This window comes from Empidonax traillii, unplaced genomic scaffold (genome assembly GCF_003031625.1).
Source record: "Empidonax traillii isolate 1590-97213 ecotype Southwest subspecies unplaced genomic scaffold, ASM303162v1 scaffold66:size1465758, whole genome shotgun sequence".
Classification (NCBI taxonomy): Eukaryota; Metazoa; Chordata; class Aves; order Passeriformes; family Tyrannidae; genus Empidonax; species Empidonax traillii.
The window spans coordinates 1,112,298-1,139,747 of record NW_020955259.1 but is presented as its reverse complement, the minus strand read 5'-3'; the positions used below and the strand labels follow the sequence as shown (position 1 = coordinate 1,139,747).

The 27,450-nt window shown below is 39.3% G+C and overlaps 1 protein-coding gene across 5 annotated transcripts in view; it reads left to right on the top strand.

Moving 5' to 3' along the window:
- FAM49B (family with sequence similarity 49 member B) overlaps positions 1 to 27,450 on the top strand; it is a 97,349-nt gene that overhangs the window by 44,427 nt on the left and 25,472 nt on the right. For all 5 annotated transcript variants that reach the window (XM_027880267.1, XM_027880268.1, XM_027880269.1 and 2 more), the window contains exons 2-3: positions 9,977 to 10,054; positions 21,431 to 21,467. The gene's annotated coding sequence lies outside the window, so the exon portion shown is untranslated. The remainder of the gene's footprint in view (positions 1 to 9,976; positions 10,055 to 21,430; positions 21,468 to 27,450) is intronic.

Sequence of the window (27,450 nt, the reverse complement as noted above, 5' to 3'; positions counted from 1 at the left end):
GTTGACCTGGATGAAACTTTTTCCCTGCCTCAAGCACATTGTGTTTAACGTGTGCGTCTTTTCGAGGGTTTTTTAATTATTTTTATTTGTAATCTCTGTGAAACGATGGTTTGATCAGAAATTTGGAACATTTGCATGATTTTTTTTTATTATTATTCAAGGTGGTCTTAGCAAAAGATTTTTTTGGGGCAGAACTATAATGTACATATTGAAGTGGAGTTACTGTTTGCTATTTCCAGGATCAGACTGGACTGTCTCAAGTGATTATTTAACTTCTTACTGTCTGTAGGGCCTTATCTGAAAGGCTTAATAAACTCAAGTTTTCAGCAGTAAAGCAGTAACGTCCATTATTTTTGAGGTTGATGGATGAGAGTTTAACATAAATATCTTGGTTAGATGGGAATGCAGTATCTGATTTTTGGAGTCTGTACTGCTTCAGCAACTTCTGTCTGTAAGATGATGTAGTGCAGAGATCTGGGAGGTGTTCTGCGCTTCACCCAGTGTGTCCTCACTGACTGCTTTGAAGGGTCACTAAACAGCCTGTTTTATGCTTATCCGCTTCGAGATTCACCCATTGCTGCCCTTAGTAACTCTTGTGTAGCAGAATTCAAAGACTGCACACCTGGCTAAAGTCCTGCTCTGCTCAGTGCTGGATGCTTTGCCTCGTCACTAAGAAAGATAAGATAAGAAACTGGGGCACAGCAGCAATAATTACCTGGAAGCAAATAGGAAGTCTGTAGTAAAAACAGGGATCAAATGCATGTTTCCCTGTTACTGCAACATTAGACTGAGTTTCTGTAGCTGAATGATTCCTAAAAAACATCTTTATAAGATAGAGACAAGGTTAGTAGTAACCTAGAGAACTCCTTTAATTTCTCTGCAGTGATATGTTAACTGAAAGTACATCCAAGTGAAAACCTTTCATTGTTTCAGATCTGGAAGATCTTAGTCGTTGGTGGTGGTGTTTTGTGGTTTTTTGTTTGTTTATTTGTTTGGTTTTTAGTACTATTTTTGCAGATACTTGTATTTTTAAGCAAATAACTAATTTCCCACAAAAATATGAGAGATGGGGGCTGAGAAAGCTAACATCCATTTCTAGATTTGAGTGATAAGATAATGAGTAAGTTAATATTTGTCTTGTCTTAATCTTTGAAAGCTAGATTAATTTTTATTGAAAGAGAAAAAAGCTACTGGAAACCTCTTGATCAGTCGAAGGGGTTTTGCATTACTCTTTATGAAGTCAGCCTCCCTTTGGTATTGTGCTTTCTGTGGTGCTTATGACAGTACCATAAGGCAAAAGTAATTTTATAGTTTACCCACAGTGACAAGCATATCTTTATTAATGAGATTTATTGTTATGTAAGTCTTCTCATTTCCTCTGTCTTGTTTTTGTCATATTCCAGTATTCAGAGATTGCTGGAAAATGTCTGCTGTGTTGGAAAGTTCCTGCTGCAGGAGGTTCTGCTATAAGAACACCCATAAATCATCCAGTTCTTTGGCAGTGTCTTTTCCACATGAGATGTCCCTGATAAATTGTGTAAGTTCATGTATAGCAATGCAAATAATTCCATAGTAGGTAATGTTTGTTCTACCTCATGCTGGGCACGGCGACCCTCACACTAAACCCTGTTTATTGTGAAAGTTAACTAGCCTCACTTGTTCTGAGACTCCTTCCAACAGAGATGATATGGAAGCTTTCTGTAGTTGAAGCCAACAAGGCTTCAGTCAGTCCTGTTGCAGCAGATGATTTAACTTCTCTGAGCTCTCTTAACTCTGTGTGTGTGTGTAGCCTTTTCCTGTCAGCAGCCAGACACGTATATATGGTGTGCAATTAATCTGTGCATCTGTACTCCATCCAACACGCCCTGTAGGCACTGAATCATAGTCCTTGAACAGATGAGTACTACAGCACCACGTGATGGATCCAGTTTCTTCCTAGAAGGCATCGACGGTGCGCGTGCACGCGCTTTCATTTATACCCCTCGCCAAGCTGGAGCTTCCTTCTGGGCTCCTCTTACACAATCCCTGTCACACTTTTCCGGTTACCGTGTTTCTGAAGAGCTCAGGAGCCTCTGCCTTCCGTTTGGTTGGACATTAACCTCATACGTGGCGCTGCCCGTGCTCCGATTGCACAGTGTGGGAAGGACCCTGTGGGTTTCTCCTGAAGGAGCAGCCTGGAGCACGATCCACCTGTAGAGCAACTCTCATTGCTTGGCTTGATGGAGTCCCTGATCTAAATTTGGAGATTGCAAAAGCCAGGCACCTTGACTTGAAGCCTGGTTACGATTATTAGTGCAACTTGTCACTGTTATTCAATGGTACTCCTGAACCTGGTGGTCCTAGGACTTTTTTATGATGCCCGAAGCCCTTGTACAAACGGTACTCTTGTTGTGTGTTCATCCACTTGCAAATTAATGGTAAGTGGGTGAAGGGAAGCTTCTATATATGCATGTCTGCTTTTTGGAGTTTTACTTATGTAGAGCAACTTTGTGTCTACCAGAATTGTGCTGGCCATGTTTCCCCAGTTTTATGTGATAGAGTTCCTTTGCTTCTTGTATGTATTTAATCGAGTTTTGTGGCTGCGTTTCTTCATAAAAAACTCTGTCAGAATCCATTAGTCTTCAGGTAAGTCTTTCTAGCCTTATTGTAGCAAAAAAGCTTTGTAGTGTGACAAGTCTCTAAATAAAAATAATTTTTTAATTATTATTATTTGGCCGCTGTTCCAGGATAAAGTTTGAGTTGAAAAGCATGTACTGACTCCCTTGTTGCAGTCTCTAGAACATGTATGTGACTGTTTGGGTGTTGGTGTTTATTTCCCTTAAGCAGAAAAATGTAAGACTTGTTCTTAAATGCTTTCTTTGATACTCCAAATACAGGGTAATATAGAAAAATTGTTGTGCTCCTCTTCTGAATGAGGTTGCAACATGCACATTAAATGTAGGAAAAATGCCTCTGGAGATGATGGCATCTGCAAGGACCCTTTGAACAAAGGTCTTGTGCTCTCTCAGTACAGACCTAAATGGGAGGTTGTGGGGAGCGTAAGAATGGCTTAAAATTCATCAGATTTCCTGTGCAGAAACAGGAGTCCAGTTGCCTTTAATGTCTCGCTAGTGAGAAGCGGATGTAAAATCTGAGACAGACTGCAGACAACCTTCTGGGGTGAAGCTTCCTACTCAAGGTCTCAAAACATAAGCTTTGCAGTATTTTTTTTTTTAAGCAAATATTGGTTCCTAAAAAGATCATTCAGACTGCTTAATCTAAGAGCTTAAACTATTTACACATCAGATAAAGTTAGGTACTGTAAACATCACTAAGAGCTGGAACTAATGCCTGCCCCTCTGTGGACTAGATAACAGGCTTGTCTAAATCCAGAGGAATAGGAAACAGGAGGAAAAAAAAGGATGTATTGACCAGATATTGAGAGCTGTTGATTCATAGCATCTTTCCTCTGCCCTTCCCTTTTCTTAATAGCAGACTCTGGCATAATAATCTACTGATGGTAGCATAAGGGCCACCTCACTCTATCCTCTATCTGAGGATTCTTGAGCCAGGCTAGTGCCTCTCTTCCAGCTGAGGCTGGGATACTTTATGAGTAAAAATATGAAGGACACTGAAGCTGTAACATGTCATAAATAGGGGGTTAAGGTGTGGATCCAGGAAAGGCTAAGCACAGAAGAGCCTGGTGAGAAGGAATTTTTGTGGAATGGGAAAGTCTTTTGTGTTTAGTCTTTGCTTACAATAGATCTCTGTCCAATGGAAATCTTAAACTGTTCTTGGAGTTGGGATATGCAGCTTCTATCCTATGGTTGCGAGCCTTAACTTATTGAAGGATTTGTGTAGCTTGCTCATAACTTTAACAGTTAAAGCTCCTAGAAACCAGAACTCCTGGTTTGCTTGTCCTGGTCACACAGGGACCTACTTTTACTGTGCCTCTGTGGATAGTAGAAGAATTAGGACTGGTCTGATGTTGATTCCATTGGGTAATTCCTGATTTCTACAATGTAATTCAGTGCTTTGGTTGAGTGTTGTGTATCCAAGGAGAAAATATACATTAACTGAGATCTGGAGTCAAAAGATATGTGGTACCTGTACTTGAAAGGGAAGAAGCATTCCAGGTTGTGCCTGTTTCTCTGTATGACAAAAAATTATCTGCTCCTGACATTTCTGACCAAGTTTGTATGAGTTAGATGATATGAACTTGATTGTCTTCCTCCTTTGTATTGTATCAAGAACATCCTCTCACTGAGAGTAGGAAAATATTAGTCCTGTTTCAGTCTCTGTGTAACTGTATGTACGTGCCCTTTTCAGCCTGCTATGGAAACTTGCTCCATAAACTAATCTGGAGAACATGTCATCTGTGTGCCGCCTCTTCATCTCTAAGTTGAGTCACTCTGAGGGCTTTAGTCACTCTCTAAGGAGTAGCTCTGTTTTAAAAGGGAACTGGAGAAAATACTTGTCATGTTTTTTCAAGTTGGGCATCAAATATATTCTTCTCTGCCCATAGTTAAACTGCAAGCCTGGCCCATGTAAGAATATTCAAATGATTGGCATCATAACAGCTCCACTTCCACATTTGTCTTTGAAACAGAGGAATATGCTCGTTGTATGGCCAAATGGAATATGTATTGAGCGATTTCAGTTTGGTTGGTTTTTTACATAAGAGCTACTTTCTTATTGCTGCATTTACAGTAAATATAGGCATAGGCTCCTGAGCTCCAAGAAGCTGGGTGGATAAGGGCTTGAAGGTAAGTAGTGGTCTGGTGATAGTCAGAACTCCTGCAGTGTGAGCAAACTACTGGAACTGAAGCGTACACTATTTCCAATTGTAATTAATAAATACTTAAAAAAAAAGGTGATAAGGGTAGTTACCTGGTAGGATTCAGTCCTTCTGTAGTACTTAATTTTGAAAAACCTGTATTTTTAAAGGAAGTTGCTAAACCATGCCACAGTACTGAACTCAAAATATCAAGTCCAGTGTTTGAAAGCTGCAATATGGCCCTGACAGGAGAAAGTATTTACAGATGGAAATCCTTTGGAGTTATTATCAGAGGAAAAACTGGTCAGTGCTCTGTTGGTAAATTATACTTCGGTGAATACACTGTGTTGGGCTGATAATACTTTAAACCTGTGACAAATGTTTGCTATGGGACAAAGGAAGGTTATGTGTGTTGTCTTTGCAACTCTTAATGAACTAGACCATCTTCAATGACACACAAAATTATCTTCTAGTGCATTAACATTACACGTTTTGTTGGTTTGCAGATCAAACCTATAAGGAATAGCATGCTTAAATCCTGTAACTGATGCTGTTCTGGTGAATGAAGAAAAGTAATAATTTGATGTTGAAAATGGTCAGGGTGTCACTAGAGTGCTGTGGTGTTACACAGAAGCAGAACTGCAGTCTTCTGGAGGCAGATAGTCTTAACTCTGGAATGTGTCTTAGCATCAGAGTTATTAACTGTATGGTGTACAGTTGAAGCTCAGACTACTGAGTTTTGGTGTGATTATTTTAATCTTAAACACTTAGTTTCATTTCTGTCCTGGAAATAAAGTAATGAGATCTTTCTCAACTGTGTAGAAGTAAATTTGGGGATATTTTTCATAGTTCTCAGACTACCAGTTCCTCAGATCACAGGAGAATTTCCTCTTTCAACAGAAAATTAAAGTTTTGGCAGTGTATGTTTGTAAAGGAAAAAGTAGTATGTATCATTTTAGTGAGCTATAAAATTCTCGAGTTTTGCTTGTCATGGAACTATCTGTGAATTGTAGTATTTGTAGGTGTTCCTATTTCTGTAGGACGCTGATTGTGTTGCTTTCTGCTTCTTCTTTTGTAACTGCCTTATTATGAAGAGTAGCCTGCCAGAAGCTCTGCAGGGATTATTTTGACTGCTCAATGTATGTGCCGTGTTATGTCTGACAACAGAATTGTTTGTGAACTACCATAAGCCTTCTGACACTTCGTTGTCTTTGTGGCTTTTTTTTTTTTTTTTATTTAACTCATTTTATGTACTCTGCTTTTCAGATATCTCTCATGATGGGCTTGTTGTCTCTAGCCGTCTGTTGTGATCTTGTGTCAGGAAGGATACATCACCTTAAATCCACATTGCTGTCTCTTCTGTACATCCTTTACTTTGAGCTAAGCAAAACCAAGCACATGCAAAGAGGATGTATGTAATGAGATTTTTAACTGTGTTTCATATCTTTACAACAGTGCTGGGCATACAGGCTAGGTGGAGGGGTGGAGTTACTCCTAAATGTACGTCAGACAAAGCTTTTGTGTTGAAATAACCTGCATGTTAAGTTGTGAAATCTAAATTTGTCTGGGCCTTTGAAGAGACGCTGTGTAGGTTACCAGTTAAAGTGGAAGTGAAATGGCATCTCAAGCCACCCCAGATGGTCACTTCAGTAGTGTCCTTGGGAGGAGAAGTGTCCAGCTGGAGCAGGGCAGAGACCTGGAGCGTGTGTTATTGGGTCAGCAACTGAGGGTTTGAGCAGAATTTCAGGACAGATTTTGACCTGTTTCTCTCTGCATCTCAGCCCTGAGTCATCCCTGTTACCTGCTTGTGAAGACTTGTAGCCAGCTCTGACACAGGGCTTACGTGGGCTGTGAGTGGCAGTCTTGCTTTAATGGTGGCCAAGACTGCAGAATTATTTATGTTAACTTGAAGCCCCTACATAGAAACTGCTGGATCTGACAATAACTGCCTGTGTTGCCACAGTATTTCAGCAAAATCTTGCATGGGGTACCCTGAATCTCTCAGTATAACCTATTAGCTCCTGGTTTAGTGGCTTTACCCTTCCCTCCTGAGGACACAGCCATTAATAAATTTCTCAGAAGTTTTCTTCCTTGTAGCTTAAATGAGTGCAGAACTTGGAGGCCTGAGAATCAGTGGCTGTGACTCTGCCTGTTGGAACATGTACACCCGAGAAAAGTGAACAGTGAGATTCACAGAAGGCTCTTTGCATCTTCATGGTTAATGGTTTTCTTGAGCGTGAATTTTGTATGGAGATCAAGATTTAATCAGATGCTGTACTTCAGAGTTTAATTCCACCTTCCCCTTAAGTGACAGAATTAATGAAGTAAGGGATGGTCACTTAAATGAATAGATGAAGTCTCCCTAATTTAGCAGTAACAAGTGGGTTTATTGTCTGCTTTCTTCTTTTAAACTCACCGTCCTACAAAGCTATGCCAACACAGTGTGTGGAGGGCAAGCAAGGATATCTCCTGGGAATGAGTTTACTCTATTGTTGTTCACCTGCTATTCTCATTAGCCTGTCAAAGAAACTGTGTTAATTTGCTCCACAAAGGTCTACTGAAGTTAGGAAAACTAGCTTGTGAACAAATTTTATCTGTAAACCAAGATGGCACCTAATTTGATTTTTCTCAGCTGTGTTATTTATACCATAGGTATAAATGGATTAATCTAGATCACGAATAAGGAATTTTTGCCTTGAAAGCTGTAGAAATCTTCCAAAAGGGTCACCTGTGTGCAGCTTTCTCTGTGTGCTGCCACTCAGCAGCCCCTTACCTCTGCAGTTCCTCCTGCACACCAGGCTTTATTCTTTGCCCAGCACTGGCAGATGATGTAGTTCCACCACTTGTGGATGTTTCCATGATCCCTCCAGTCTGCTGTTACCTACAGGTGTTCTACAGGTTGACTTTTCCCATGCAGAATCGCCCCACAGCTGTTGCTGCTGCCACTTGCTTCTCTTTCTCACCTAAAGGCCAGTCTGCAGGAATGGGTTGTCAGGGAGGAGAAATGCTGAGCAGCCAGGAGGGGCATCAGTGCAGGATGGGAGAGGCAGAAGAGTCTCCAGTGGGCTTAAATATTGCTTTCAGTAAAACAAATTGCTACATGTGACTTCAGGTAGTTAAAATCTCAGAGACTGAACCATTTGAATTTGGCAACATAGTTCTGTGTGCGCTGGTCCAGTGGGTGCATAACAAAATTTCTGTTAAATGAAATGATCAATCATGCTTGGAACAAAAATCCACTTTGTGGTACTGAATAGGAAGCTTTGAATACTGCAGTATAGCAGGGTAAAAGGAAGTGTTTTTGTGGACTGTACTGAAGGAACTTGCACATGTTGTGTTGCATAAATGGTCACTCAGGCAGCAGGACTTCCAACCCTGTTGCAGGATGTAGGAAGTGACAGAACTGCTTTGCTCAGCTGTTGCCAAGCAGCATGAGTGGAAGGACCTTATGGCTTCCATTCAGAAGTTTTCAAGGGAATTGTTAACTTCATACGACTTGCCTGGCAAGAGGACCATGCGTGAAAGGGACTGAAACAGGGTAGTGGAACAATTGTTAAAACAAAGCCTATGCTTTAACAGAGTGAATTGGGTATTTTTTAGATTTCCCTGTCTGCAGGAGAGAGAAATAGTGCTTTTTACAACATTTGCAGAAAAAAAATAAAACCCCACCACATTAATTTGGCAGGCACTTGCTTATCTTAGGTGCTGCCTTGATACAAATTGGCAAAAGTTATTGTTTGCTTCAGTAGCTGTGAATAGGATCCCTTGATTTTATTTATCAATTAATATATTGTTAATAACTCAGAGTACTTGTTCTTCTGAGCTATGCTTTTCAGGTCACAGGTTTTTCCTTTGTGGAGAGGGCGAGAGGAAATGGGTGATATCTTTTGATGGTAGTTTTCACTGTGACTAAAATCATTCCCCGGCTTTGATACTTCATAGCTCTTCCCCTTTGCACCCGTGCTTCCCAAGCTGGGACAAATCTGTAATGTTATGGCCTTTGTGATTGGAAAATTCACTGCAAAGCAGTGTATTTTTTGTTAAATGCTCATTAATCAGGATTACCTGATGAAAGAGGAACTGCTGATAGCTGATTAAGTACAAATTAATGCTGAATTTTTCAAGCCTCTTCAGCTGGATTTGAAATGACATGGCAGGGATTTTATGTTTCTAAAACAAGTTTGGGCAAAAAACAGATGCGTTGCAGAATATGCTTGACTTTGCTGTAGGAGCAGAAAGAGAATTGGAGTACAGAATGGGAAGATCACTCTTTGAAAAAAACCTTGAGATGAGACATATTAGAAGGGTGGATTCTGGTACCGGGAACGCCAGAAGCAGGGGCAGCAGTGGTTTCACTGGCAACAGGTTAAGTGACAGTGCTCAAATATTCAAATTAGCTGAAATCCCTCATACAGAAACAGCCTACAAAGCCTCAAAGGGATAAGGTTTATGAACCTTTCACCACAGCAGAAAGGTGCCAGTTTTGGCCAGTTCATCATCCAGTTACTGTACTAAAAAAGGTAAATTGCTATAGAAATCTGCTCCAAATGAACTCAAACACCCTTTGAATGCTGGCAGTGGAATCTGTGCTGCATTTCCATAGGAAATACTGTTTTGTCTGACCATAACAAATAGTTTTTTGGTTTGCTTTTTTTTTTTTCTGAACTAGAAGATTAGTTTTAAAGCAGGAAATCCTGCTTAACATGCAGAAAGTTCAGAAAGGTAAAAACTTTCACTGGCCGCTTTTTTCTTTAACCGATGAAAACTGTAGCAATGAAGCATTTTTTCCCTGTGTGCAATATATATATATATAACACTGTAAATAAAGCTTGAACGGAGACCTACTTTTTTCTGCTGCAATTATATGTAACTTGGCTCCGTAATGCAGAGATGTAATGCTCTATTTTTTGTGCTGTAACTATATGAAACTTAACTCAGTAATGCTGAGATGCAATGCACTATTTCTGATGCTTGTGATCATGGCTGGCTAATGGGCCTTACTGACTCAGGGTTTGTAAGGATGCCTCTCCATTCCCTTGTAATGTCACTTCCATGGAATAACAAGTGGTTTTGAAATCGGCGTGTTTTATTTGCATTCCTGAAGAATTGTATGGGTTCCCTGGCACTGCAGGATCAACTTTGATTTTCCCCTGGCACTGGCTTATGTGATTGAAATATTGTATATTGTTTGTGTTTAATGGGGTTCTTCTGTTTTTTCAGATCTGAAGACGAGCTGCTGCATTGATAATCTGAAGAAGGGAGTTCTCTGATAAGACTGCAAGAAGATACTACCAGCTGGTAAACACTTCCTTAGGTTTCTTTGCTTGTAGAATGTTTCTTTGTTTTCCACAATATTTTAGGCCAAGGAGTACAAAGTAATTTTGTATGTATTTTGGATCTATTGAAAGCAAGAAGTAGCTCATGCAATATTTTTTCTTTCTAATTGTCTGTAGCTTACCGGGCAAAAGACTCAGTAGCAGTGGATAATGTGGGTATTTAAACTGTAATACAAATTGATTAGATTCCAGTTCTCTCAGTAGGAGAAGAAAGACTGGGTTTTTTCCTGTAGTGGCATGTTAAACATTGTCTGTTTACCCTTTTAGCTGAGACAAATACAGTGCATCTGTCCCTTGTCCTATATAAATACTGTTTGAAGTGTGGTAGTGCAAACAGTGAAACTTCAAATCTGATGCTTCAGAGTCTGGAGAGAGAAGAAGGGAAGCTGTAGCAGAAGTTCAGATGCTTTGGAAGATGCCATTAATGTTCTTATAATTATTCATGTTTAATGAAGCACAATTTTCACTGAAGATAATACATGATAATAAAACTAAGGATGTCTCATAATTTCGAGGCATTTTAAGTCGTGTGCAGGCTGCCTGTAGGTTCAGAGTGGTAAAAGGATCATCAGTGAAGAGCTATGACCCCTTAACAGCAGTTTGCCAGCCCATAAGCTAGTTTGTTGAGCTACACTATTACAAGGCAATCACAAGAAAACATGAGGATTTAGGACATTTTGAGTATGTCTTGAGGTTGATAGTGGGTACCAGATTTACAGCTCACTTTTCAAATAATTAATGTTATGCATGAAGTGGCAGTTTCCCTCTGTAATTATACCTTACTCTCTACCTTCTATAAAACTTGAATCCTACCTTTCTGTTCATTGCCACCACTTGAGCTCCAGGGCTTAGTAAACCTGTGTCAAGAGGGTTCTCAGCCCAGAACGGGGTAATGCAGCTGGGTTCAAGGATGAATGTGGAAAGAAGTATCCTAGCCAGTATGAAAACATTAAGCTTTTATCACTTAAACATTCAGAGATGCTTTATTAATCTTCTCTTGCCAGTAAATTTGCCTAAATTTTGTAAGCAATTGAGGATAACTTTATGAAGTTGAGTTGTGTGGCTGTTGCAGAGAACATTGAACTACTGTGTTCTGTTACTCTGCCAAACGTAGATTAATGATAAGAAAGTTTTCAAGTCTTGTAGTGGTCAATAATGTGTCACTGAGAAGTGACATGGTAAAAACAATGTCTGATTTTTTAGTCCTTTTATATATATATATATATAAAGATGACTTGCATGGTACAGCTATTTGTGAGTGATAATTTCAACAGCTTTCTAGCCTGGCCATGTAAAATTGCAGCTCCTGAAGCTAAAATGCATGAGACTCCTTCCCAAATACTTAGCTTGAAAGTGCATGTCCTTAAAGTTACAGGAGAAAGGCCCTGTGGTGTGTAGTGTGTCACCGTTTGAGGTTCCAAAATGCTGCATAGCCAACATAAATTTTGAACCATGTTGTAATTACCTGATAGTAATTTTTGGGTTATTAGTTTAGATTATTCTGATGGTATGTGATGTGAGTAAGTAATTTGTGTCTGTCACTAAATTTGGGTTCATAGCTTGCCCCGTACTGAAGACTGAAAAGCTCACTAGTCTGGAAGCAAAGGGCCCTCTGTCCTTTTCCCTACTTTGACTTCCCACCCCATCATCTCTCAGAGAGAGAAGTTTAACAGGCTGGCCATGCTGAGTGAACTGGGTAGTTCTATAAAGCAGTTCTTTGTCTGCAACTGTGGTAAAGTATTTGTCTTAATTCTGCCTAATTTGTGCTGCCCAAACTTGATTTCACTGTTTCCAGCATTAACTTTGATTTGGGAAGACAGGAGCTGAGAGCCTGCTGAGCTCTACTGCATTTTAGACCTGACCCAGGTCTCAGCTCAAGCCCCCAACTCTGGGAATGTGCTGAAAAGAGAATGTGACACTCACATGCCTCATCCCTTGGGGCAGAGTGTGTCTGGTCCTTGAGGTGGTGCAGACTGTCCCAAATGTGTGTAAAAGACATACATGCCCATCTTATCTGGGTGGAATTTCTTGTGGTTAAGATGTTTCAAGTGTCCATTATCACATACACAGAAGGACATGTAAAATCTTAGTGTTTGCCCTATTTTTCATGTATTTGCTGTTCTTTTTCATTATGCTAACTTACTTGGGTGGGATTATTTTCCAGAGTATCAGTCATTCAGAAAAGATCTTGATAATTGTCTCCTGCTTTCACGTATAATCTCTGATAATTACTCACCCTCATTTCGTAGTGTTATCTCTATATGCAGCTTGAACTTGTCTGCATCCTTGAAGATTTAAAAATCTTTCCCCACAACTTAGAATTGTTCCCCTGTAATGATGATAGGGAGATGTTTTGAGCAAACTGATTAACATGTTGTGGAGTCTCTGTTCGAGGACTAATATTGCAGTGTTGGTGGATTAACAGGTTTTGCATTTATGCTAATTTTAATGAATATGAGAACACCTTCAGTATTATGTTTGCAAAGTGGAAGCAAATGCATACCTGTCACTTTATTAATTTTTGAAAACTCTTTGTTGTGGTTTCTATAGCTCTCATAAAAGTAGCATTTGTCTGGCTGACACATCTTAAAACGTTTTTGTTTTGTCTTGGGAAGAAGTTTTAAAATCTCCTCGGTAACAATGCGAGTCTTTTAGTGCAAAGCCCTTAATATGTGTTAAATTTAAAAAGAGTAGGAAAGTTTGTTGCCCCCATAACTGTGTGCCTGCAAAAGGTTAGAACTGAAGAATCTGATTCAGTAGAAATAATGTGTGTGAGTGAGGCCTTATTGCATGTGTTTACAGTGTCCTGTATGGCTTTGACTGTTGGGGAAGTTTATGTAAAATCAAATGTACTGCAAAAAAATATAAAGCAAGTTTCTGTTTTGTTTTGGTCAAAGCTAAATGTTAAACAAGGAAATAGGTGTTACAGATGTGCAGCTTTTAATGGGTGCTTTCAGAAGGACTTTTTTTTTCCCCTGGAAAACTTATGGAACCAGCGTAGAAAGTGGTGAAGTTACAAATGCTTCTGAGCAACTTGAAAAGCTTTCAGTGCAGAGCCCACCAGATGCCAGCAGCAGAGTAATATGGGAACATCAGGGGTAAAAAAATAATCCACAACAATGAGGTTATAGACTGTAAATACATGAGGAAAAATTAACATCTTTCTGACAACTGAAACCACTTTTACTTCCCATTTGTGCCACTGGTTAAAAACAATATCCTTTGGTAGTGTTGCTCTAAATGTATTGTTGTAGCCTTGCCTATAAATTGAACAGAGCCTCTTGAATTGGTTTGTCACCCATGTGAAAGTGAGTTTGTGGGAATGGTTCTTAGTACGTGGAGTTCAAGTATTTCTTGTGTTTTTGACACTCAAAACATTGTGGTAGAAATTCTGATCATGTTACTGATATTTTACCAGCATGCATTTATTTTGTATTAGTGCCAGTAGGTAAAGTAAGGAAGAGGTTTTTTTAGGCTGAACTGAGCTGTCTTGTACTTATTTGCTGTATTTTATCTTGGAGCTTGTTTTATGTGGCTCACTGCAGTAGCACAGGAGTAGATTGAGGGGCTAAAAGCTTTTATGCAATTCTGTGTTTTTTTAAAGTCTAATAGTGTGTATTATCAGTGTAAATAATCTGCCTGTGCTGAGGCAACATAACGTGGTATCTTTTCTCTCGCAGTAGACCTACAATTACTTAAAACCTCTAATGAAGATTGTATTAATCTGTAAATGACAGGATTTTTTTACTATAACCAAGCAAATTTCAGTGTAGACCTCTTCGAAAATATCCTTTCTTTACATGTAGTAGTCCTACTGCAACACTTAGTAGAGTAAGTTTAAAAATAAGTGAGATATGAATTTGGTTTAAAGGCTCATTTAGTAAACTGTGTTCTCCTTGAGACTTCAGCCATGTGGATTTGTTTATGAAGGTAAAGCTACTATTTTTCTCTACCTGTAAATAGTTGCTCAGGACAACGTGAACTGTTTAATTCTGTTTGTCCGATGAGCCTTCAAATCAAAGGCATTAATTTAAGGATTGTTTTGACTTTTTGAAAAGTCACTTTTAAACAGACCAGCAAAATATGTAAACTTCTCATCAGAAAGACATTTGACCTGAAAAGCTTGTTGAGACAGGTGACTGGACTTTCGTATTGAGTGTTACGTGGTCTGTGCTATTAGGTTAATGTCAGATATTACTTATTTCACTTCCTGACTTAGAGAAAGACTCTTAAACGCTAGTTAAATGATAATTCTCGGTTTTGTGGAGGGAAGGTTGTTGGTTTAACTCTGTAGGGACTTGAACTGTAAACATGCAATCCTTCAGGTCTGCTTAGTATTCAGTTTATTGCTTGACCACATAACTGCAGCTTTATTATTTAGAATCATAAAATATCTCAAGCTGGAAGGACCCACAGGGATCATCAAGTCCAACTCCCTGGCAGCACTATCTACCACTAAACCATATAACTAAGAGCACTGTCCAGACAGTCCTTGAACTCTGACAGGCTTGGTGCCATGACCATTTCCCTGGGGATGCTGTTCCAGTGACCAACCACCACTTCGGTGAAGAAGCTTTTCCCGGTGTCCCATTGGAAGTTCCTCTGATACAGTTTGCCTCTGTCTAGCTGGGCAAGCTGGAGGTGCTTCCAAGGTGCTATGTGACAGTTCCTCTGTGTTTAAAAAGTGTAGTTTCCTGATTTGTGGATGAGTTACAGCTCAGAGGAGCTGCCTCTGCTGAGCCTTGCTTAGTGGAGCAGCACTTGGGACCCTGGGGGAAGGACTTAAAGTGAACTGCTTGGATATCTCCTAGAACCTGCTCTGCTCTGAGTCTGAGAGGAGCATGTGGCAAAACTTAGTGCTGCTGGTTTCTGCAAGAAGGGCTTTTTGGGCTTTTAAAAATCTAATTTGTGTTAATTGAAATCTGGAATAAACAAATCCATTGTCTCTGAAAAGCAGAGATGCTGTCCGGGATACTTCCATAGCTGTAGCATAATCAGTTTAGGTCTAAGTTCTATTAGAGTTTTACCTATCAGAGTGGAAACCAGGGCTTCAGCTCTCAACTTTTCATACTGTTGAGGAACAACTGATGGTTAGAACTTGCTAAAGCCAGGGAAAAGATCTTTAGCTGGTAAGTTACTGTTACTCTTCTTTGATTTCCTTTCATGATAGAAATTCCTTGCTGTTCATGTGACCTGGCATAGTCCTGAGAAGAGTGGTTTACCCTGAGTGCATAAATCCAGATTACAAGAAATAAGGACTCCTCTGTTCAAGTGCTGGTGAATAGGACTGTGAGTCTTGGGGTTGCTCAGAGCTGCTAATACATCACTAATAGGGAAAGCTCTGCTGACCTTTCCTTGTCTTACTGTATTTATTGCACAAGTGGATGATTATTACTGCAAACTTCCTGGGACAGGGCATGGTCTCGTTTCTGTTATGCTGATACTGAGTCAGAACTCTGTGTTCAACTGCCATATTCCTAATAAATTATATCATTTTTATAGCTCAAATAAGGAAGCTGATGAATCACTTGGCTGGTATTCAGGAACACTTCCCATCTGAGTGTTAACAGCATCATAACAAAAGGAAGTATGAATTTTGGAAAATGCCAGGTAGTCATGGGAAAGTTAAACATGCAATGGAGAGCAAATGGCAATATCATTTAAAGATGTAAAGGTATTCCATATCTCTTCCTAGATTAGGAATGCTTCCGTACTTTTTTTGAGGATTGAAAGCCTGAATTCTAGAGAGTTCTTAAAAATTCTGCTTGTGTTATATACCCTGTACTAAATCACTTCAGGATTTGGATTTATGAAAGTTCAAAAGAAATACAGGAGATAATATGCTACAAAAATAGCAAGTTCAGTTATTTGAATAATGGACTCTTAGACACAGGATTTGCTTGCAGGCTTTTTTAGTATTTTTGTTCTTGCAGTAAAACCAGAAGTTGTGTAGCTTGGACTAAAATACCACCATTCTACCCCCACCCCATTATAGAAAAAAACAACCATTACAAACAAAAAAGCCCCTAACTTGTAATTAAACAATCCAAGGAGTCCCATCTCTGTTTTACTAAAATTCCTTATTTGTCTTCTGGTTACCCAACATTTATTATTCTCAGCTTGCTTTGAGAAGTGAAAAAGTTTATTTGTATATATTTAAATTAACTTTTTGATTTGGTTAAAAAAACTCTTATACTTGGTGTTCAGCTTGCAACTCCCTTTTTTGTTATGCAGGGCTTTGAGATGCAAAAATGAGGATTATGATAGTTTATTTTACTGTTTTCACTAAGCCAAAGTAATGGTTTGTTATGGAAAATATATCTCTTAAGTGGATGAAATATAAATTTTCATGCTGAATACTAATCTTATGTATGTGTGGATGTCCTCTTATGCCATACGAGCTTCTCAAGTATCTTTTTAATTTTCCCTTTTTTTTTTTTTTAAATTGGTAAAAGAGGTATATGTATATAACCTTGTCCCCTTCTTGTTAGCCTTTAATGCAGTGTCTAAACATATTTGAAATACGTTTTCCAAAGCAAACCTGACTGTTATTTGCTGTGTTCCTCTTGTAGCCAAATCTCTAGATGAAACTTAAGAGAAACTGGAACAGTGCTGTGTAGAATATGATTTATATTGGCATAAATGGATTTTAAGCTGTGCATAAAGGACAGACAGCATAATGTGTGCTTTTGGCAGGTGTCTAGCACAGGTTAGGAACTACGAGAAAGCTTTCAAGGAATCATTTAGGTTTCAACAGATCTGGAAGATCATCAAGTCCAGGCATTAACCCAGCACTGCCAAGTCCACAGCAATTTAAGCCAATACATTAACTGCAAAAGGAATTGAAAAAAAAATCTTGTAACTAAGATCACATAAAACAAAGCTACTATGCAATGCTAGCAGTTTAGAGAGAATGTATGTTGTGAAATGAATCATGAAATGCAGCATAAACATGAAAATTATGATGGAACAGTAGGTGCTTTGACACATTCACAGACCATTTCTATCATTAAATTTTAAATTTAAAACATGAGTTTGAGTGTAGCAATTAATGAGGTACTGTGACAGTATTGAGAAATTGTATAGGATAGAGAAAGACTATAACTCATGAAGTTTGAATATACAACTTAACTTCAGAAACATAAATGAAAACTGCTGGATTTGAGCTGAGGCTTTACAGCCAGACACCAGTATTTTTGCTCTTTATAAAGAACTGAGGTCACTTTGCAATAGTGGTAGACTACCTTTGGTTATCTTAATCTGTTATGTGATTGCCATGCAGATATAGGAGAATCTTTGTTCAGAATCACTGATGTTAACATCAGAGCATTGAACCGTGGGCTCATCTGCAGATGCCCTGAAACTTCCTTTGAAACATGATCTTTGCTATGATTTATTTCTTTTATAGCTTAGCCATCTGTTATTGTTACTGAAATAAAAATCAAGTTTTATTACTAAATATTTCTTAGCTTTCTCTTTTTAATACTCACAAGATGTAGGATGTATTTGACTTGCGGTTCTGTTTTGGACTGGGTTTGGGTTTTACGTTTTAATTTGTGCTTCTGAGGGTATCAAGGTTTTTTTTGGAGCGGTTTCCTCACAGTGAATTTTAAGTCTGTAACTGAAGGAAGAGAGCAGAGGCATCTAAAAATTGCCAGAGCAGGTAGTCCTTGAGCTGGGTCCTGTTCTGTTCCGCAGTATTCGTGGACTGAGAACATCTGTGCCGTCATCCACCGCTGGTTCACATGAATTTCAAGTTGATGATGCTTACCAAGGGGAATTCCAGTGCAAGCTTCAACTCCAAACAAGCAATTTAAACATTTGCTCTGTGAAAGCAGCAGTGGGTTGTGTTTTGAAGATTACTTTAACCTGGTTGCCCAATATTTCACATGGAGTATGTGAATCCTGTGCAAGCTTTCACTAATAAGTATGCTTTGGGAAGTAATTATTTTTGAAGTTCCCTGATAAGCTGAGGTGCCCATTGAGTACACAGAAAGCTATTTAGATTCTTAGTACAAAGTTGTTTTCAATTATTTCTTATTGCTCAATGTTTTCAGTTCTTAATAAGCAGAAGAACCTGAGTGTTGGAAAACCTAAAAAATCATTGTTCATGTAGCAAATCTTGACTGACAATCATTGACAAGTCTATGCTTGAGTGTAGAGGCATCTTAATTAGTTCAGTCAGGGTTGGGAAGAAGACATTGGTTTCATACTGAAGTTAATGATTAGCTGTTCTCATCTGAAATCTGTTTTCATGTGCTGCTGAGTTAAGCAGCATCAGTTCAATGTGAAGTGGATGCCCAAAACACAGGGCTTATTCAGTGGTTAGCCAGTTTTTGTTGTTTTTTTTTTCTTCCCGAATTTCATTATCCACAATGGTGTCAAGTTTACTTAGTGCATCTTTTATATTTGGGTACCATTTGAGTTATGTCAACTTTGGGCTTTTCCTCTGACAAACTGAATGATGCTTGGGTTTGTTCTGAAAATGAATAGCTGCAGTTCAGATGATTCACTGGCCCTCTCTGATGGCTATAGACATTTTTCCATTTTTGTTCTCCAACTGTTGTGACAATTCCTTGAGTATCTGTTGTAGTTGGCCTGAGATATTGGCATGTGCTGTGGCCTGTTTCTGCTGTGGTGAAGTTGGGCTGCAAGTCAAGGGGAGTGCAGATGTGTGTAAATGAGATCCCAAGGATAGGATGCATTAAGCTTTCTTCTGACTCCATAAGGTAGTTTAAAAAATGAAGGACGGGGAACAAACTCAAAAAACAAAAATGTAAACAAAATCCACGAGCTATTAACCCATTGAATAAAGGTAATTTTCCTGCTCAGAGCTGCTTTTCTCTGTAATATAACATTACATACCTGACTGCCTCAGAATCACAAGCAGTTGAAAAATGCTGGGTCTGTATTATTCAATTTTCACCACCTATTAGTTTATGTAGTATACATGTCTCATCTTGTGCCTGTTGGTGGTTTTTCTGTATTAATCTGCAGATCCAAACCTCAGTCAGAAGGAAGTTCAGAGAGAGAACCCAAGTCATTCACTCTGAATCTGACAATAGACAGTTGTTCATTTAGGTACTCCTGCATCTGAATTAGGGTGCATCCAAAGTACAAAAATTAATTGTGTAAAGAATCCATCATGCCATTAATTTCACATCTGGCCTTTTGTAATGCATCTTTACTGGTGTTCCCTACTGACTGCTACAGATCTGCAAGTCAATTTCTTATCCATTTATAAAAGTGCTTTATTATATTGCTTAGTGCTTAGCTCTAAATTTAAAATACCATGTGATGCGAAGTCACACTGTGCCAAAAAAAAAAAAAAAATCAAATACCTATCAGAGTGCCAGTATAAACCAAGCCAATCAAGCCAAGCATCAGCTGTGCTCAGTCTGATCTGTTTTGCATGATGCTCATGAGTACTAAAAGATAGAAATCTAGTTAATGGATTCCTGTGCTAAAATCTCTCTGCCTGTTATTGATGATAGTCCAACTGACCTATAATTCTCAGCTTTCCTGCCTGCTTCCCTTTTGCCTAATGGTTCTGCTCGGCCTCTTCTCTCCCTGTGCCTTCATTACCACAAGAGTCCTGTAAGGCTTTGTTAATAATTAACTTTCACTCATTCATTGAAGCCTTCAGGACAAACCACCCTGAGCATCAGCACACTGTTCTTGCAGGTGGTAAGTGCCTGTGTCCCTGTGCAGCATTGTGTCCAGAAAGATAGGAGGAGCTAAGCTTTGCTTGGCTCTTTTGTAGTAATTTCATCAATTGGAAATATGTATATATTTGTTTAGTTATGAACTAGTACTGTTAGGATACACTTTTAAAAGGTCCCTACTTTTGCTGCTGTAGTGGGATTTCTTTTCTCACATTTTAATATTTATTTCTATTGTCTTCTCATTCTAATGAATTTAGACTTGTTGTTTATAAAAGCTCAGTTAATTAAGTTGGACTTTCATTCAAAATTATCTTAACCAGAGCTCTTGACTACCCCAAAAAATATTATTTTTAGGTAGAACTTTTTAGTATTCTTAACACTTTGTCCTGTATTATTTTTCTTGCACTCTTTTTCAGGAAATAAGCTTTTTACGGTAGTGGTGGGTCTAAACTTTGGTTTCAGTTTCTCTTTTTGCTATGTCAGTCATGTTCAGCCCTGACCTTCAGGGGATCAGTGCTTTTTCACCCTGTGTTTGATTTTTTTCTGCTACTTTGTCTCAAAGCACAAATTGAGCCATTTGATGTCATGAGAAGGGGAAAAAAACCAACCATATTTAAAATATGCCTGAGTGGGTGAGTTTTAGGGAATTGCAGCAGCTCTTACAGAGACAGTGCTATTACCCATCTTTTTGTCCTGGAGTACTGGTGGTTACTGCTGAGAGAGTGAGGGGAAGCTGAGAGTCAGTGGGCAAAGACAAAAGCAGATGCTACTCAAAGAACCCTGGTCAAGGGGAAAGCTGCTCTGAGAGGGATGCATGCACTGGAAAGAATGGAGAGCTAAATTTCTGCAGTTGTGACAGTGTCTGACAGTCACCTTTTTGCTTATGATCGGTTCTCTGGGCTGTGAAGAGTTGGTTTCACTACATTCTCCACTCTGCTTCTTGCCTGTTGGTGCTGTAGATCTTCAGCGCCTTCCCTTGATAATGTTACACTATTTTTCCCTTGGAGCTTTATGAGATACTGTAATACTCCTTAGCTTCTCCTTTAATCTGTACTATTAAAGTCATTATTTCACTATCATTAAGACAGTGGCTAATGATGTGTGCAGCACACTGAGGCTGTCCAAGAACAATAGTTTTCTTTGTTAAGCAAATGGTGTTCAGTGGTCACTTGAAAATGCCTTTTCTGGAGGTCAGCATGCAAGACTTGAATTTTTTTCATGTGCACATTTATGTGGTTGAATTAGAATCTTGTGTGATTTTCTTGTTAAAGCAAAGTGAAATGCAAGTGGAAGAACTTGCCACTGGTATTATATTGCAACTTTGACAGCTTTGACTCTTTAGTAATTAAATTTATTCTGGAATATATGTCCTTATGGATTATCTAACGTGGCAGCCTTTTTCCCTGAAAACACATTTGTTGCCAAATAATGGCGTTCCCTATTTACTTATATGCCTAGAGATAAATCACAGCTCTGCATTCTATTTCTTTAATGTATTTTTCAAAAGTCACAGTGGTGTATAGATCCAGAACTATGATTATGAAGTAGATTTACAAAAACAGTATGTCAGGAGCCAGATGTGCATTTGCTTTTCCAAGGTTAAGTAACATTGCATTTAAGACCCCTGGTGCAAAAGAATAAATTTTCATAATCTCTCTTTTCTTTTAAAACAGACTGGAGGCCAAGAACAGAGTGCAGCACTGGCTGTAGGTAAGAACTGAAACTTAACCTTGGTGAAAACACCTCTGAAAAATAAGCAAAACTGTAATATATTAAAGGGCATAAAATGGGACTGTTTGCATATTAGCAATTTTCTCTTCAGGAACTCATTTCCCCTAATTTCCTTCTGTAACTTCTGAAATTTGTGGTGTTCGCTTCAGGATCAGGAAGTGCTGATCTGTAGCTGAATTTATGCCTCTCTGATTGAATTTTCTAAACCAGGCTGCAAGGGTTTGGTTTTTGCTTGCACTGCACCTCACCACAGCCTGGTAATGATTTTGAAAACTCTGCACCATATGAAGTCCCATTGTTTCAAAGAAGGTATTTTTGGTGTGCAGAGAGCTTGGCCACATTTGTGAATGCATCCTGGAAGATTATGCAACTTCATGAGAGAGATGAATGAAGAGAGAATGTTTTGGTGGTTTTTCTTCCTCAGTCTCTTTAGTAAAGATACTGTGTAACTTTAGTCCTGAACCAGATGCCTTATGCCAGAAACCAGTACTGAACCAGCTTGTAAGACTTAAGAGGTAGCACGTGCTCATGTGAAGGTTTTAGCTCTTAGTTTTTTTAATCTGTTGCTTGTTACTGGAGCTACTGCTTGGACTGTCTGTGTTATACTTTGTGTTTATTGTGCATTGCCAGCATAACTATCCATCTTCTGTCAGATTGGGAAGGTAATGGTACCAAACGTGAGGTAGGATTTTTTTTTTCTTCTGTTTTTGATTAATCATCAAAAAGCCCTTTGATGAAATTGATTTGTGTGGTGTGTTGACCCGGACTGGATGCCAGGTGCCCACCAAAGCAGCTCTGTCATTCTCCTCCTCAACTGGACAAGGGAGAGAAAATAGAACAAAAGAAGAGATCACTCATCAGTTACAGTCATGGGCAAGCCAGCCTTGACTTAGTGAAATTCATTGAATTTATAACCTATCAAATCAGAGCAGGTTAATGAGAAGTAAAACAAATCCTAAAACAGAGTTTACTCCCACTCCTCCCTCCTTACCAGGCTTAATTTTATTCCCAATCTTCTGCCTCCTTCTTTGTGCCTCAGCATAGAGAGATGGGGAACAGGGGTTACAGTCAGTTCATCACGTGTTGTTTCTGCCTCTGCTTCCTCCTCAGGGAGAGGAGTCCTTACCCTGCTCCAGTGTGGGATCCCTCCCATGGGAGACAGTCCTGCACAAGCTTATCCAACATGAGTCCTTCCCAGGGGCTGCAGTTCTTCATGAACTGCTCCAGTGTTGGTCCCTTACGTGAAGTGCAGTCCTTCAGGAACAGGCAGTTCCAGTGTGGAGCCCCCATGGGGTCATGAGTCCTGCCAGCAAACCTTCTCCAGCCTGGGTTCCTCTCTCCACAGGGCCACAGGCCCTGCGAGGAACCTGTTTCAGCGCAGGCTACCCATAGGATCACAGTTTCCTCCAGGCATCCCCCTGCTCTGGCATGGGGTCCTCCCACGCTGCAGGAGGATCTCTGCTCCTCCATGGACCTCCATGGGCTGCAGGGACACAGCTGAGTCACCATGACCTGCGCCAGGGACTGCAGGGGAATCTCTTCCCTCTCCTTCACTGACCTTGGTGTCTGTCCCGTGTTCTTGGTGTCTGTCACATATTCTCACTTCTCTGGCCACAGTTACTTCTGTGCCATAACTTTTTTTCCTTCTTGAATACATTATCCCAGAGGCACTACCACTGATGGGCTCGGCCTTGGCCAGTGGTGGATCTATCCTGGAGCCAACTGGCACTGGCTCTGCTGGACATGGGGGAAGCTTCTGGAAGCTGCTCACAGAAGTTCTCCCTGTCATACCCCCACCACCACAAGCTTGCCACACAAACTTAATGCAATTTGTCTTCAGTTCTGTTGTCAAGAGTAGAAAACGTTTCCAAATGCTGTGTCCACAATTATTTGCATACTCTTTTCAGAATTAAGAATATATGACGCTATAAATATGTTACTAAAGTAATCATACTTACTTTAGTGCATAATTTATGTTTTAAAATATTTTGCAGAATTTTTGGTTTTGAGGATATACCACATTTTTGTTATTCTTAGGAGAGTTTATGATATTGCTGCTTCAGACCCACAGTCCTTTGCTTTACTGTCTTGACTCACTGGGTTATGGAATGAATCTAGCAACTGGGCAAGCATACAGCAACATTTTCCAAAATCTACAATAAACTAATGGAAAAACATCCAGTGCCAGCAGCAGTAGTACTTTTTTCATTGAGTAGCTTTTACTTGCAAAGTCAATGGGTAAGTGTGTTGTTAAAGCTGCAGTTGGAACTAGTGCAGACTTTTAACTTACAGCATCATGTGCATTTGCAAATGATACATTATAAAAGTCACTAGACTGAGTCAGAGCGTGGATCCGTCTAGCCAAGTACAGGCTCCGGGATCACCATCTTACTGCCCTCTGCATGTGCGCACTTGATTTTGCACATCCTTTCACACCCTCCACTTACTCCTCTACTTCTGCTGCTTCTGCTTGGAAAGGTGAGAGTCATCTAGAAAAGCTAGCAAAAGTCAAGGAGCATTGCTGGGAATGGTACTTCCTGCAGGAAGAGGAATGCTGTCCAGAAAATGGCTGCAGAACATGGCAAATAACTTCTGTTTTCTCTGAAGAAACTGTGAATCAACAGTATTTCAGGTATTGAAGGGAAAATGTTTATAAATTAAGGTGATGTGGCATCCACCTCAGCAGAAGTTTTGTTGTCAGACTGCTGATGCTTTTAATTTTTCCAACTGTACTGGACCAAAGTAGCTGCCAAATGCTTGACAGCATCATAAAGCATCAGGGAATCAATCACCATTGTGAAGGGTTGGGAGGGACTGGCAGAAGCCCTACCCAAGCAACATGTTCAATAGGAAAGCATCTGTTGAAGTCACCTTACCTACTAAGGTAGCTGAGCTCCAAAAATAACTGGGGACTACTGAAAACTTCAAGTTTCAAAGAATGAGGCAAACCTAACTAGATGTAAACTTGGAAAAAAACTTAATATCCAGTAAAACCTGAGAGTTCATATGTGAGCAAATGCCTAGGGAAGAATGGGAACAGGGAGACCATGTGGTTCTTCTAGGATGTCAGTATTTTCAGGTCAAGTATTTTTCGGAGCCAGATATGATCATTATAGGTATTCAGTATTCTGTTCTGCTTATATACCTGTTTTTCCCCAAGAACTGCTGCAAACTCTTCATGAAGTGGGATGAAATGGACTTGGAGAATTCACAGATGGACCAGTGCAGGAAGTCGTAACCCTGCATGATATTCTGTATATTTGTTACTGATCTTAATGGATTGTAGGTTGTATAATGCCACTAAAGAATAGCAAATGTTCCTCCATATTTCCTACAGGTGGATGAAAATAAATTGTCTTATGATATCTTAGGCTTATGGGATACTAGTAATTTGATTTTAAGATTAAAAGAAAATTTGAGATATGTTGGGAGGGATGGAAAATGAGATAAAAAGTCTGATATTTATACAGCTAGAGGAATCTGGACCAGTGTAGTCAGGGTTTTTTTGTTTAGGTGGGATTTTTTTAACACTTGGTTTCTAACAGGAAAAACTACACAGGTTCAGTAAAAGTTGATGCTATATCTCATGAGGGGATCTGGAGAAGTAAATGGATGTAACAAAGATGGCTGTAGAGCCTTGATCTTGCAAGTAATCTCTTTTGGAACTTCAAATAAGTACAGCTTGTGGAGACCTATTTTGTCTTTCTGCCCTGCCTGATGCCTGTCTGTCTGTTACTGTTTCTGAAAACAGATGGGATGGGAAGGAGCATCATCCTGCTAGTCATCCTCTGTTGTTCCATCATCATCTTGATGGGCTTCATTAGCCTTCTGTATTCTGCAGACATACTTTGTGTGACATGTGTCTCGGGAAAAGGAAAGTCCACGAAATAATCAGAAAGCCATCCTGAAATATGGCAACCCACCCTTCCGGCTCTGTGATTTGGAAGGCCATAGGAGTTCCCTTCCTCCTTGGTATTTCAGAGCTGGTGTGTCACTGAACTGAGTTCACAGATGGACAGTCAGTGTCAGGTTCATACACACAGGGTTTGTGGTTTAGCACTGTGGCATTCCAGAAAAAGTCCCTTGAGATGGAATGTGTCAATGACTACTAATATCCATCAGCTTTATGACTAGATAATTTGTCATAACATTGTTAGTGTAGGATTACAAGCCAGGACACTGAAGGGGTGCAACAATTTTGGAGCCCATCTAGAGGAAAACATTTTACTTGAGTGTTGCAGAGCAGTGCAGATGCTTGTACACCTTGTCCTGGTGCATTAGATGGCAGCACTGCCAAGGCTGTTGGAGACTCAGTGCAGCTTCATTCAGCTCACTACTGAAATGTGTGGCAGTCTGGTAGATGGGAATTCAGCTACTCCGAAAGAAAACATTTTCCAAGTCAAACTAAGCTTGAGGAGGAGTTCTATGTCACATGTGAAATAGCAACTGAAAAGTGGCAAAGTGGCAATTCAGTTGAACTAGAACAGTATAGTGAAGTTGGAAATTGAAAAGGGTTTTTTTTTTTTTTGGTTTTGTTTTTGTTTTTGCATTTAGTTAAAATTTGAAGATTTTGTGGGTTGTGGGTTTTTTTGTTTGTTTGGGTTTTTTTTAGTTGGGGGTTGATTTTTTTCTTTACACTGAGGTGAAAAGCTGGCAGGAGAAGGACTTAGTAAACAAATTACTGTTGGGTTTTTTGGGAGACAAGAGCTTGAGGGTTTGTTAAATTACAGGCTGACATCCTTGGAATATGAAACTTTCTTAGTAACGTGGTAGCGTAGCACAGTTTTAATAGGCATGCCAACTTCTGTAGATTAAGCAGCTTTATTCTCTGAAAGAATAAAAAATCAATATGTAAATCTACCATAGCTCTTATTAAATGGGAGGGGGTTTGTATCTTTATGCACCTGATAAAAACATTCTCAGCTTACTTTAGAAAAAGACAGAATTCAGGGTCAGCCACTGTTTCTTTCTATGATAATGTCACAAAGCTAAATGCGGTGTTTGGGCTAGAGGGATGTTGCTGGTTCTGAGCTGCTGGGCTCTTAAAATAACGTTGGAGGCGCTGGTTCCAGCTTCCCTGGCTCTGGAAGATCCAGCGGTAGGGCAGCGGCCTCTGTTGGAGGAATTACAGCACTGCAGAAGGCTCTGCCCCTTTCAAACTCTGGTGGGAGAAAGCAGAGTGTAAATTGCCCTCCAATGGAAATGTCCCTGAACTGAAGAAGGTGTGTGTTTCCCCGATGGTTGCAATGGAATGGAATTAAAAAAGAGCGTTTTGCAGTATTAGGTTAAAGCATGTTGAGCTTGTGTCGTTTGGAAAGAGGAAAGCATAGTTAATTATTTTTTAGCCCCAAATTCACTCTTTGAAAAATTGTGCAGTTACTTGTTGAAGGGTAATTCAGAGCAGATTTTTGGAGCATAGTCTCTCCCCTATTCAATACAAGTTCTGTTTTAAAAACAAGCGTAATTCTTCCAGACAAATTGGTTTTATTCCAGACTTGTGTGAGCATGCTTAGTTATTTTATTGTAGCTCCTGTCAAATACGTTATTCAGTGTCAGCTGTGCCACTAAAATGTTCCCGAATTAACAAGGCTCTAAGACTGCTTCGTCTAAAGGAACTGTGGATTCTTCAATGCCTTTCCTTTGATTTCCTCTTAGAGGCAAAATGGACTGAATAAACACTGACCTGACCGTACTTTTACAATTCTGGTTTTGAGGAATGTGAGTCTATTCATTGGTCTGTTTTCCCTGGCAGACCTCCATCTTCCTGATATGACAAGTTTTGAATTCAGTTTTGTTCTGAAAGGAGACTTTATTGATGATGTGTGAGCTCAAAAAAAAAAAAAAAAAAAAAAAAAAAAAAAAAAAAAAAAAAAAAAAAAAAAAAAAAAAAAAAAAAAAAAAAAAAAAAAAAAAAAAAAAAAAAAAAAAAAAAAAAAAAAAAAAAAAAAAAAAAAAAAAAAAA